This window comes from Protopterus annectens, chromosome 7.part0, assembly GCF_019279795.1.
Source record: "Protopterus annectens isolate FY-2018-M chromosome 7.part0, PAN1.0, whole genome shotgun sequence".
Lineage (NCBI taxonomy): Eukaryota > Metazoa > Chordata > Ceratodontiformes > Protopteridae > Protopterus > Protopterus annectens.
In genome coordinates, this window is record NC_056739.1 from 1946450879 (window position 1) to 1946464869 (window position 13991).

At 38.3% G+C, this 13991-nt stretch overlaps 1 protein-coding gene across 1 annotated transcript in view; it reads left to right on the plus strand.

Annotated features, from left to right (window-relative positions):
- LOC122806204 (A-kinase anchor protein 13-like) overlaps positions 1 to 13991 on the plus strand; it is a 1047516-nt gene that overhangs the window by 340688 nt on the left and 692837 nt on the right. The gene's annotated exons all lie outside the window — the stretch shown is intronic.

The window sequence follows — 13991 nt, forward strand, 5'->3', positions numbered from 1 at the left end:
TGTAGAGCGGCACCAAGTTTCACTCAAAGCTAAGTAGTCTTATAATACTGGCATCTGCATTACTGTGGCGTAGTGGAGTCCACATTTGTGAACAACTGTTTGTTGTTCAAAAGGAAAAGGAAGGGGGTATACAGAAAAGAAGAGCAGCAAGCAAAAAGTGACACAAAAGGAAAACATAACGGTATGAGTAGGTTGCAGGGGTAAGGCCTCACTGGTTTTTTTTCTATGTGGAGAGAAGCAAAGAAGAGGAGTAGTGAAAAGGAAAGCATGGTAAGAAAAACATTAGGATAGTGTGCTGAGACAGGCAAAAGCAGAAAAGCACACGTTGTAATGGGGAGACATGAGCTGGGCAGAGATAGATAGAGATAGACAAATTGTTATGTGGTGGGCTGGACAGCTCATAGTGTATAGGGTAAGACATTAGAGGAAGACAGCACACATGGCTGGTGATAGAGTTGGGTACAAGGAGCTGCTGTGTCATTTCCTTTCCCAGCCCAAAAGGAAGCTACAGGGTATCCAGTGGTATGGGCCACACCCACTCCTGGTGGCCTGACAGTGGAGGCTGGTCGATTGAGCAGATCTGCAGTCCTGTCCAGGAGACTGGGCACCAAAGCCATGTCTTCCCACTTCTCTCTGTCTCCATTGTACCTTTCACCCCCTGCTCCAGCTGTGGCTGTACCATCTTAAGTAAAGCAGCCTCTGGAGTGGCACTCCCAGCCACTTCACCCTCATGCAATCAGCTGTAGCATCAGAAGGAGTGTGATGCTATAGAAACACTTACTAAACAAATATGCAGTGAGGAGACAGAATGGAATGTAACCATAAGTGAATCTAGCCTGACAGAATAATTGGATTTAACAGGCATGACAATATTTGTATGTGAAACTAACTGCAGTTGTCTGCAAAGCTCTCCCACCTTTGCAACACAACACAAATGCTGTCGTAGTCAGCTCATGTTGAAAGGGAAAGGGCATATCTTACAAAGCTAAGATGCCAGAGCAACAGCTGTAGTCCCATAATTATTTTCCATTAACTGAATGATGAGCAACAGGCAAGTGTGTCACATATGTTAACTCATTCATGCCTACAGTGTCTTTTTTATGCAATTCTTTTTCACACTTACAACTCCTTATAGCATTATACCATATTTTGTGTCTGACTTCCTAAACTATGTGACTTATTAATTAATGCATGGCCAAGGAAAAAGTAGGGTGTAAGTAAAAAGAAAAAAAAGGATAGTAAGATCGTTAAACTAATTTGTCCTGCAATGAAAATGCTAATCAAGGTTTGTCATTTGTTGGTCCAGTTGTCATACCTACATCCATCTTTTTTGTATTTGAAATAGCTATATATCATTAAGGGGGATGGTGCAAAATGTCTTGCGGGATACAAAAAAAAAACATTTTTCACTGTGCACATATGGTACACTATACTGAAGATGTTGCTAGATGTCCTTCTTTTCAATGTTGCAGTATTATTTACATGTGGGAAGTCCTCTGGTCAAACGAAGATGTTGCTAGATGTCCTTCTTTTCAATGTTGCAGTATTATTTACATGTGGGAAGTCCTCTGGTCAAACGACCTGATGTCCGGCCAGCATACAACAGCTTTTAGCTACTGCAAGGTACATGGGACATTGCACATATGTGCTGATGATGTTAGCCTTAAAAAGGCGTATGCATGTACAATTCTCAGAACTTTTCTGCCGATATTTGGAATGCTTGGCTCATACGTTGGTCTGTAGCCAGATTCCATTGGTTGTTGCCTGTTTTCAGATAAGTGCCCTGTAGGGGATTTGTTTCTTTGCTGCTGCCTTTTGTATTTAGTTCATGTCATCCAGGAAAGGCAAATGTAGGTGTGGAAGGCAGATTTCAAATAAAGACAGCCATGATCTTTGTCTTTTCTAGTTAGGCCCCAGCCACGACCATCGCTCCTGTTCCATTTGTCAGGCCTTTGTCCCTAAAACTTTATGTAGCTGGCTTTTGGCTTTGTATCTTTATTTTATTTTATTTTACATTTGTTCACCAGGATTGTCTGACTGAGCTGAAGAGCCCTTTTTCAGCGGAGGCCCGGGGAGAAAAGCTCCAACATATTATGCAATTTTCATTATAAATTAGCATTAAACAGCAATGTTACAGGATTATTACAAGGCATTAAGTAGCAATACAATGTTATACAGTGTCAATATTCAGGAGTATAGCATAACTATTTCAAGATGTATAAAAAGAAATATGTCATTAAGATAAATATAGTTTTTGGAGTAAGTGGTTACAAAAACCCAGTTTTATCATAATGTAGTTGCATGAAGGCAAGAGAATTACAATAGAATGTTTCTCTGAGGCGATTTGCTTAATAAATTTTAGAAGACATTAGAAAGAGTAGTCAATGAAGATTAGAGAGAGCTAGTGAGAAGAGTGAGTTAAGGGCAGAAAGTAGATTAAGGTATGAGAAGTAGGGGATGTTAAGGAGGGAGAGTGCGGTGGCAGGACCAGTGACTTTTAAAGTGCACTTTGGTGGCTGTCTTAAATTGTTTAGGATGAGTAAGGGTCCTGATTTCTAGTGGGAGCCTATTCCAGGCAATATTAGGGTGATAGCTGTACATGTTGCATCCAAATTTAGACTTGGGTTTGTAGATTTGTAGTTGGTCTTGGTTAGTGCTTCGGAGAGGTCTGGAGGGATAATAATGGGATATGAGAGGGGATAGTGCTGGGCAGTAGGAAGGCTGGTATAGGATAGAATGGATGATCTGGAGCTGAGAGAGAGAAGAAGCTGGTGGGGTAATTCAAGCCAGTTTAGGTGTTTTAGAGAGACACTGTGATGGGATTTGTAGGTTTGTTGGGCAGCAAATCTAGCTACCTTGTTGTAGGTAGATTCGAGTTTGGTCAGGAGTGCTAAGTTAAGATTTGTGAGAATTTGAGAATTGTACATTAGACTGGGTAGAAGGTAGGTAAGAGAGAAAGTAATCTTGGCTTCAGAGGTAAGGAATTTCTTGTTATGGTAAAGGAGCCCTAGTTTTGAATGTGTCTTTTTGATACAGTTATTAACATGCAAGTCAAATTTAAGCTGATTGTCGATAGTTATGCCTAAGAGCTTAGTGCTGGATTTTAACTGTGTGGGAGTGTTATTGAGGGACTATATGGAGAAGGAGGGCTTAATATTGTTGAACTTTTTAGGTAGGAAGAGTAACAGCTTTGTTTTTTTAGGGTTAAGGATGAGCTGGTTGTTGGAGAGCCATGTTTCAACTAAGTTAAAAGATGCATGAGTAGCTGAGAAGAGCTTAGAGGGAGAGTTGGCTGTGGTGATAACTGTAGAGTCATCTGCGTATTGCACTAAAGATGACTGAGGACAGGAGGTATACAGCTTATTAGTAAAGATATTAAAAAGTAAAGGCCCTAGGATATATCCTTGAAGTACACCCATTTTTACAGGGAGAGGAAGGGAGAGTGTAGAGTGCCATCTCACTGATTGAGATCTATCAGTGAGGTAGCTGGAGAACCATGCAGCAGTATCAGAGGAGAAATTGAGGTTATGCAGTTTGTGCAGCAGAGGAAAGTGTCGAAAGCTTTTGAGAGGTCCAAGAATAGGCAAGAAATAAGTTTATGATCATCCATGGCTATAGAGACAGTGTTGAGGAAGGATAATAGAGCTGTAGTGGTGCTATGTTCGGGTCTGAAGCCGTGTTGAGTGGGTGCCAGCAGATTTTCATGTTTTAGATACTGCATAACTTGTTTTATGAATACATTTTTCTAGTACTTTAGAGAGAGGGGAGAAGATAGCGATAGGTCTAAAGTTGGAGATATCAGAGGAGTTACCTCCTTTGTGTATAGGTAGAGTGTAGCATTGTTTCCAGATGGAAGGGACTTTAGATTCAGAGATAGAGAGATTAATTAGGATAGATACAGGGAGAGCAAGAGAGTTAGCTGCTACTACAAGAAAAGTGGAAGTAATATTGTCAGATGATGCTGAGCAAGGTTTTAATTTAGAAAATAGAGTTTTGATGTAGCTAGTAGGTACAGGTTTGAGGGAGAAGGTATTTGAGGAGATAGTATTAGGAGTAGGTTCAGAAACGTTGGAGATGTTAGTAGTAGAGGAGTTTGGGTTAGGGTTCAGTAGCTTAGATATTGAATCGATAAAATAGGTATTGAAGATAGTAGCAGTTTCTTCAGATGTCTTGTCTGGGGATGGATTGGGGGAGCTAAGATTACCGGAATGTAATATTTGGTTAATAGAGTTCCAGAATTTTTTAGGATTAGATTTTAGGGCTGTGGGAGGTTTGTTATAGAAGTCCTTTTTATCGTTGTGTTTTTTTGTCAGATTTCTGAGTTCTTTATATTTTTGCAAGTCTGCAGGGAGCTTAGTTTATGACCATTTTTCCATAATTTGTCTCTAGTTATCATAAGGGTACAAGTGGCTTTTGAAAGCCACGGAGATATGGTGGACTTAATTCGTACTTTGCGAGGGGGAGCAAGTGAGTCTAAGATGCTAAGGAAGGTGGACTTGAAAGCTAGGACTGCTTCTTCTAGTGGGCGTTGGGTAAGGAATTTCCAGTTTACTTTAGAGAGGAGGGCATTAAAGGTTTCTGGATGGAAGTTAGAGAGTTTGCGACAAGTGATAAATCTTGGAGGTTTTGAGAAGTGGTGAGTGAACCTAAGCACTTTTATAAGGGATCGCTCAGGGTGTTTGGTAGGGTTTCAGGGTTATGATATTTGGAAGGATTAGATACAAGTACCCAGTTAGTAAGAGTACTAGATATGTGAGAGTTGTTTGTATGAGTAGCTTGGGAGATTAGCTGTGTAAAGCCATATTAATTAATATGAGTATTAGAGTTTGGATTACTGAGAGTTAACCAGTTAATGTTGACATCCACAAGGAGGATAGTTTCATTGGGGATGTGTTGAGAAAAGTATGAAAGAATAATTTTGAGCTGAGGAATGTTGTGTCCTGGAGGAATATAGATGGCTGCTACTGTGATGTGGTGTGGTCATTGATTTTAAGGTTAGCTGTAAGTAGTTCAGCAGGAGAAAAGGATGGGATAGGTTTCATAATACTTGTAATGGTGAGGTGGTTGGAGTAGAAGATAGCTATGCCACTCGCTGTTTTGTTTTGGCGGTCTGTGCAGAGTATATTATAACCAGGGGGAGAATGTCTTTAGCAGAGGTTTGGGGTTTTAGCCAAATCTCTGTTAGGGTGATGACATCAGCGGTGTGGAAGGCTATCCAGGCATGGATTTCACTAATGTTGTTTAGAATACTACAGGCATTCTCAGAGTAAAAGGAAATATGTTTGTTTGGAGAGGATGAGTTTATTAAGTAAGGACAGGTAGAGTTATGCATGGTGGGGTGATGGATAGGCCCAGGATTTGGATGCATGTCTCCTGATAGAAGCAGGGCTACAAGTTTGAATTTAAATGGGCTGTAAGTCAAGTACTTAGTCTTGGTTTTAGATGCTAGAGAGTGAGGGGGAGGAAGTTTGATTTTAGACAGAGGGATGTTCATGAAAAGATAGAGGAGGAGATTGTAATAGAGTACTGCAGAGATGAGAAGCAGTTAATATGGGGATTAGTGGGATCTCTTTGGACAGGTGGCAGTGGAGTAGTACAAGATGTAAGAATGAGAAGGAGAAGTAATGGAGCCAAGAGAAAAATAGAGAGGGTTGCAATATGCATGGCCTAGGGAGGAAGCAGGATTGGGATGGAGTGAGGAGTGGGTAAGGGACTAGGAAAAGTAAGTTGTTGGACCTGTTAGAGAGTTGAAGTAAAATTTAAGTGAAGCAACCTGTAGGGGGAGTAAGGGGATATGTAGAAAAAAGGAGGATTTGCAGCAGACTAAACTATGAAGTGATAAGTATGGGAGGATAAGATGTTTAGAATGTTTTAGCAGACAGGAAGAAGTGGAGTTAGGGGTGGAAGGGATTAGGTGGTTAGGTATAAAGTAAATTATATGGGGGGGGTGGGGAGCGAAGTGAGCCCGAGCATAGCGATGGCGAACAGAACGGAATTGGCCAGGAAATGGCAGTCACCACAAGAAACAATCAGCAGACCAGGAGGAAAACAGTAAGGAGCACACAGTGAGAGTCAGCAGGTAAGCAAAAGAGGTGGGGAGGTGTAGACAGAGAAGGAAGAGATGTTATAGCGAGGTATACACAGGTATTTGCAGTAAGTAAAAACAGTTAAAAGGAAACCACAAACAGAAAAACAAAAAGAGTAAAGCTAACTAACTGAGAGTTGACACTAGGGTAGTGACTAATTTATAGATGGCAAAGAGAGACAGAGGCAAGGTTTCTAAACAGGTGGGTATGGGGGGGTCTCAGTGGTATGCAGGTATCCTGTACAGTAGACAAAGTAAGACTAATTTGTGGTATGAGCTTAGAACATACTTTTAATGTAAACTGGCTATACAGTAAAGCACAGGCGTAATTCCAGGAATTGGAGCAGTATCAGTAAAGGTAGATGCAGTCTTGAGGGAAGACACTTTGCTTTTAAAACCTAGGGAAAACAGGAGGGGAGAGAGTGTGTTGAATATATACAAGTTAGGGGAAAAAAACAAAAACAACAGGGGTACTATACATGCAACTACTGATAACAGCTAGAGAGGAGTTAGCTGAGATAAAATATGAAAAATACAGAAATAAATAAAATAAAGTAAATATGATATTAACTTTACAGATTAGAGCAGTAACAATGTGAGACAAAAGTTCAGTAACTAATTTCTGCTATAACACTTTCACATAAGCAATGGTAAAACTATTAACCATGATGTCTTAGTGTAAAACTGACAATAAAAATGTCTGCTGCAGTTCATGTAGTAAACGTGAAATTTCGTTGTTGAAATACTCAAAGTAACTTGAGATATGAGAATATAGCTAAACAGAAGTTCTATTAACTCTTGAATTCTACAAGCCAGGTTAAGGAGTTAAAATAATTGGCAGTCTCATGGCAACAGAACTTAGAACTAAACAAAGTGAGCTATACTTCACATCTGTAAGACTGCTACTAAAAGTATTTGACATAGAGGTCATACCATAAAGCAGTCACTGTACAAGTTAAATGCCCAGTAATGCAATACCTAGATTCTACAAACCGTCACCAGTTAACACTACTAAAGAAATTCAAACTGCAATCTACAGGTATATGGTAAAAGTGTACAATAGAGCAACTACTACTTAAGTAGAAATGTATCCAAAAGCAGATAAAAAATAACCTATATCAATTTATGTACAGCCTTCCACTTGTGTGGCATGAGACAATAACTCAGCCAAGCCACGACTTCGCAAATATTTGAAAAGGTGCTTACCAAAGTCCCACAAATAAGTTGCAACAGCATATAAAGCTCTTCCAGGTGAAGTAAATGCAGTTTAAATGCTGAGCACAAGTGAAAAGCTGTTAACTTCAGTAATATTAGGGACCTGCACACCACTGACATGAAGCCAGAGACTAGTAGGAAGAAGAAAACAAAATGGCGCAGAAACACTAACAGTTTAAAAATGCCCCAGAGGATTAAGGGTTAGGAGAAAGAGTGGGATGCAGGGAAATATAGTATATGCAGAGTGTGATAGACAGGAAGGTAGAGGGGGATGCAGGGAAATGTAGTATATGCAGAGTAAGATAGATAGGAGAGTAAAGGGGCATTCTGGGCAAGGTAATGCCAGTCACCACAAGAAACAATTAGCAGGCCAGGAGGGAAACAGTAAGGAGCACACAGTGAGAGTCAGCAGGTAAGTAGAAGAGGTGGGGAGGCGTAGACAGAGAAGGAAGAGATGTTATAGCGAGGTATACACAGGTATTTGCAGTAAGATAAAAACAAAAAGAGTATAGTTAACTAAGAAAGAGTTGACACTAGGGTAGTGACTAATTTATAGATGGCAAAGAGAGACAGAGGAAAGGTTTCTAAACAGGTGAGTATGGGGGGGTTCTCAGTGGTATGCAGGTATCCTGTACAGTAGACAAAGTAAGACTAACTTGTGGTATGAGCTTAGAACATACTTTTAGTGTAAACTGGCTATACAATAGAGCACAGGCATAATTCCAGGAGTTAGAGCAGTATCAGTAAAGGTAGACACAGTCTTGAGGGAATACACCTTGCTTTAAAACTTTTAGTGTGAACTGGCTATACAATAGAGCACAGGCGTAATTCCAGGAGTTAGAGCAGTATCAGTAACAGTAGACGCAGTCTTGAGGGAATACACTTTGCTTTAAAACTTTTAGTGTAAACTGGCTATACAGTAGAGCACAGGCGTAATTCCAGGAGTTAGAGCAGTATCAGTAAAGGTAGGCGTAGTCTTGAGGGAATACACTTTGCTTTAAAACTTTGTGTAAACTGGCTATACAATAGAGCACAGGCGTAATTCCAGGAGTTAGAGCAGTATCAGTAAAGGTAGACATAGTCTTGAGGGAAGACACTTTGCTTTTAAAACCAAAGTCTCACAAATAATTTTCAACAGCATACAAAGCTCTTCCAGGTGAAGTAAATGCCATTTAAATGCTGAGTACAAGTGAAAAGCTGAGAAAAAAAAACAGAAAACTGCCAAACCACCAAAGGAACTGTAGAAAAACAAACTGAAGCCAATAGTCCACTCTACAAATATATTTAATGATGTGCTTTTCATCTGGCTGATAGCCTGAACTTCTTCAGATAAAACTCCATACAAAACACAGCTGTTTAAAACCTTCAGAATACCAGTCAGGTGTATCCATTTTGACCAATAAAAACAGTGGGTGTTACTCTTTCAATGACATTAACTATAAGGTTTAACCCTATAAGTACCTAAAACATTCAGTTATAACTCTTACAACTGATGCTTTTTTGTGTACATTAAACAATGTATGTTACTTAAACTAGTACACAAGATTTTAAAATATAGTGTATATAAAACTTTGTCTACGAGGATACTTATTTATATTGCAACAAATCACTCAACATCAATATATGAAGAAATAAAAATTAACTAGAAAAATACACAGTAGTGCCATAAAATATATTCAACTTGTTGTATCCTGTACATAGCTTTTTCATCCTTCCTATCTACCTCTCTAAGCTCTTCAATTTTAATATACATAAAATGGAACACATTTCATTTAACCCAGGGTATTGGTATGCATTTAGTTTTACTCGGCATAACAGTTCTAGCCTCTCCAGAGGCAGGGACAAGGGACCACCTGTATGGTCATTTTTATATGGTCAATAACTCTAAACTTGAAATTATGGTTTGGTGTTTCTATTGTATGCCTGGCCAAAGCATTGTCTGACTTCTTTTTATTTATGCTATATATATATATATATATATTGAGTTTTCTATTCGTCTTACCGACATAAAAAGCTGGACAGAGTTGACATTGAACCAGGTATACTATATATATATATATGTTCATATACTCTTTCTTTGAGTTTTCTATTCGTCTTACCGACGTAAAAAGCTGGACAGAGTTGACATTGAACCAGGTATACTACTGATCGGGTTTCTATCACGTGATCGAAAATTGTAAATGGCGAACACTTATTGAGCGAACTGGATTGGTGGAAATGTCGTGCGCTTAACATGGAAATCGCCGTAGGGAATATTTTCCCTTTACTACAATGCAGAGTGATCTCGGAGTAGGAATATTTAAGTAGCGGGGGTGTGGGGGTGCAGGGGGACTTGCCCCCCCTGCCTACAGCATTTAGGTAAGCATAGTTTTTTATTTTTATTTTTTTATTATATTTTCGAAATTTCAAACATCGCTCATATGGTGTCGACCATATGGTGTTCGATGTTTGAAACTTTCGAAAATATAATATAGACCCTACTGATCTACTATTACAATTGTACTTTGAGTACTCTGTATATATCTTATTTCTAACTTCAAATTTTACACCTACATTAATGTACTTGCAATAGGCACACATGTCACATCTATACATACCTGCCTCTTTTTATGTTCTAGCAGGTATTTTAAGTTGTATGGTCTCCTAAAAATGTTACACGGTCGTAAACCTAATATTTTACACAATGAGTTTTTGCTAGAGCTCAATTCTCAATTTTTAATTAGTATGTTTCTTTAATTACGCCTGTCCAAACTAAATGGAGTAATGAAATTAATAGTAAAATTGTTGTGATCCTTTACCCCATTTTCTTGTACTGTTACTTCTAATCTTTGGGTTTGATCTCTCTCCATACTGTTCTCTCTATTTAGTAAGGCCTTATATGTTCCTGCCTGTCTTTTTATTATAACTTCATCCATTAAAGTTAAGATGAATTCATCTTGGTAACCCCTTTTCACGAACATTTGCCTTAAATCTTTACACTCAGCTATAAAGTCCTTTTCTAATGTGACCATTTTTGCTGCTCTCACCAGTTGTTCCTTGACAACTGATCTTTTTTGGTGAAACGGGTGGCTACTGGTTGAGTGCAAAAATGTGTTAGAATACGTGTTTTTCTGGTAAATTTTAGCTATATATCTTTTACCTATTCTATCTTTCGTTAGTTCGATATCCAAGTAGGCTGTAGTGTCAGTTTGAAAGTTATGAGTAAATTGGAGGAATGTAGTAGTGTTGTTAATGTAATCCATCAGTTCAGCTACAGTGTTAGCATCCCCTTTTATCACCATAAAGATGTCATCCAGAAAACGGGTATAGAAGTATATTTGGTCACTAATACTTCTATTTTTAAAAATATATTGTTTCCTAGTATGCCATTACTAAATTAGCCATACTAGCACCACACGGAGAACCCATGGCAACCCCAATTTTTTGCAAAAACAGTATTTGTTCTCAAACATGATGTAATTGTTCGACAGAATAATATCTAAAAGTTCCTCTACTAACGTAATTTCAGTTTGGGGTGCTCCTGTGGGTCTCATAAGTGTTACCCACTCAATTCCTTCCATATGCGGAATAGATGAATATAAATCCTTGACATCAACCGTTAAGAAGTTGTATTCTTCCTGGAATTCTCAGTTGTTGATATTTTCTAGGAATGTCCAGGAATCTTTACAAATATGTAATTCCTTCTTAACATATTCTTTCAGAATTGCGACTACCACCTTAGCATTAAGGTAAGTAATTGAGTCCCTACCATCCACGAGTGCTCTCATTGGGGGATTTATGATGTTTTATGTATTTTTGGGGTACCAAACATTGTTGGTACCCTAGGTGTAGGCATACTCATGAAATTGTATAATGTGATATCTATTTTTGCTTCTATGAATAAGTCCTCCAGATATGGTTTAATCCTTCTGTATGCTGTACTTAACTCATTCAATGTAACTGTTTTCGTAAGTTTCTGTGTTTAAAATCTGCTGTATTTTATGGTTGTAGTCGCTAATATCCATAATCACTATCCCTCCTCCTTTGTTGGGTTCCATTAACCTGACTGGTAGTTGATGTACTTCATTCAATGATGCCCACTCCATTCCGTTGATATTGTGCTTGTCTAGGTTCCTACCCATTTTGTTAGTACTGGACTGAGCTAACATTCTAAAATCCATTTCACATATACGTTCAAACATACTGATAACAGGCAGGAGGGGTGGGTCAACTCTGTCCAGCTTTTTACATCGGTAAGATGGATAGAAAACTCAAAGAAAGAGTATATGAACATATATGTATAGTATAAATAAAAAGAAGTCAGACATGCAATAGAATCACCGAACCATAATTTCAAGTGTAGAGTTATTGGCCATATAAAAAAATGGCAATAGAGGCGGTCCTTTGTCCCTGCTACTGGAGAGGCTAGAACTGATATGGCAAGTAAAACTAAACACATACCAATACCCTGTTCCATTTTATATATATTAAAATTGAAGAGCTTACAGAGTTAGATAGGAAGGATGAAAACGCTATGTACAGGATACAAGCTGAATATATTTTACGACACTACTGTGTATTTTTCTAGTTAATTTTTATTTCTTAATAGATTGATGTTGAGTGACTTGTTGTAGTATAAATATGTATCCTCGTATACAAAGTTTTATATACAATATAATATTTTAAAATGTGTGTACTAGTTTAAGTAAGACATTGTTTAATGTACACAAAAGCATCAGTTGCAAGAGTTATAACTAAACGTTTTAGGTAATATAGGGTTAAATTTTATAGTTAATGTCATTGAAAAAGTAACACCCACTGCTTTTATTGGATAAAATGGATAGACCTGACTGGTATTTTGAAGGTTTTAAGCAGCTGTGTTTTGTGTGGAGTTTTATCTGAAGAAGTTCAGGGGAGTTTTATCTGAAGAAGTTCAGGCTATCAGCTGGACTTAAAGCGCTTCATTTAAATATATTTGTAGAGTGGACTATTGGCTTCAGTTTGTTTTTCCACAGTTGCTTTGGTGGTTTACAAGTGAAAAGCTGTTTACATCAGTAATATTAGGGACCTGCACACTACTGACATGAAGCCACAGACTAGAGAATCAACAACTTAAACATCTAGCTTAGGATGTAATTGAGGGTTCCGGGGATCCTTCGGCTAAGTTGATTTTAAAGAGGAAGGATAGCAAGCTTAGGCCTGAATCCTCTTCAGCTGCGCCTCTTTCCTTTGATGTATCCCTTGAGGTTAGTGAAGACCCGGTGGTACGTTGGGCGGTTGGGTCTGGTTGAAACATAGACCTCCACTCAAACCAGTAACAAAAATGAGAGGCTAAGCAGTGAACAAACAAAAATTTAATAGCAAATACAATTCAGTAGTTTAGTGCTTTCATCCATTGTAGGACTTCATCAGAACTACTGAAACATAATACCAAAGACTTAAATACCAAGTAAAAGTCACATGATGCATAGCATTAATTAGTAAAAGAGATGCACTCAAATAAACAAAAGTACAATGGACAGTATCAATATTCAAATATTTTATTATTGAATGATTAAAAAGAGATGCCAGAGGTAGAATTATTGAGGACCATTTACATGTTAAGGAATTGTTATGGCAGCTTAGGCTTGATTCTTTGACTGAGACAGGTTTGAATGACATTTGCTCCATCTCCCCTGTTTTAAACATAAAAAGTTTGGAGTATTACTGTATGTATAGTTATTTTACATTTTGTACCTTTTTTAGCTTTGTAATAGTTTTTCTCTAGTTTTTTTGCAGTTGTTGAATTTTTATTTTATTTGAATATGGATACTGTCCATTGTACTTTTGTTTATTTGAGTGTATCTCTTTTACTAATTAATGCTTTGCATCATGTGAATTTTATTGGGTAGTTAAGTCTTTGGTATTATCTTTCAGTAGTTCTGATGAAGTCCTATAATGGATGAAAGCGTTAAACTACTGAATTGTATTTGCTATTAATTTTGTGTTTGTTCCTTAGCCTCTCCTTTTTGTTACAGGTTGGGTCTGGTTCTTCGTCGGGAACTTCATCTGAAGCCGCAAAGGAATCCGACCAAGGCATGTCCTCAGAGGCAATGTAGAAGTCTGTTTCGGACGGACAAGGGGAACCATGGCTCATTGTGCTTGAGAGCCCTAGGGACGTACCTCCTACTCCAGCTAGGGAACTTATTTCACAGTCGGTTGCTGATGTTAGGCCTACATTGGGTTCTTCCATTTTTCTTCATGCAGAAATGCATGCTAAGAAAAAAACAGACTCTCTGAAGTCCCTTCCTCTCCTCAGTCTGATTGGGATACTTTCTGTCAGTGGCTGATTAAGGCTTTCATGGCATTGAAGCCTTTCTCTGCTGTTTTTGTTCCTTCCTTCACTTCCTCTCCTGTTCAAAGAGTTAGGGAACAGGTATTATCTGATGATGATGATGATGATGATTTTTCCTCTGATGAGGATTCCTTAGCATATTCTACTCAGATTACGTCCCCTTTAGAAAATGCCTATCCAGAGGAGAAGTCCAATGGGAGGGATTCATCAGTAGAAAAGATTTCTTTTGGGAAGACCATTAACAAGATGAGGGAATTTTTTAAATGGGACTCTTCACAGATTTCAGAGGAACAAATATGGTATTATGATCTTCTACAAATAGAAGTTCCTTCCCCTTCTGCTGTGCCTCCTGTTTTTCCAGCTTTCATGGATTCTTTC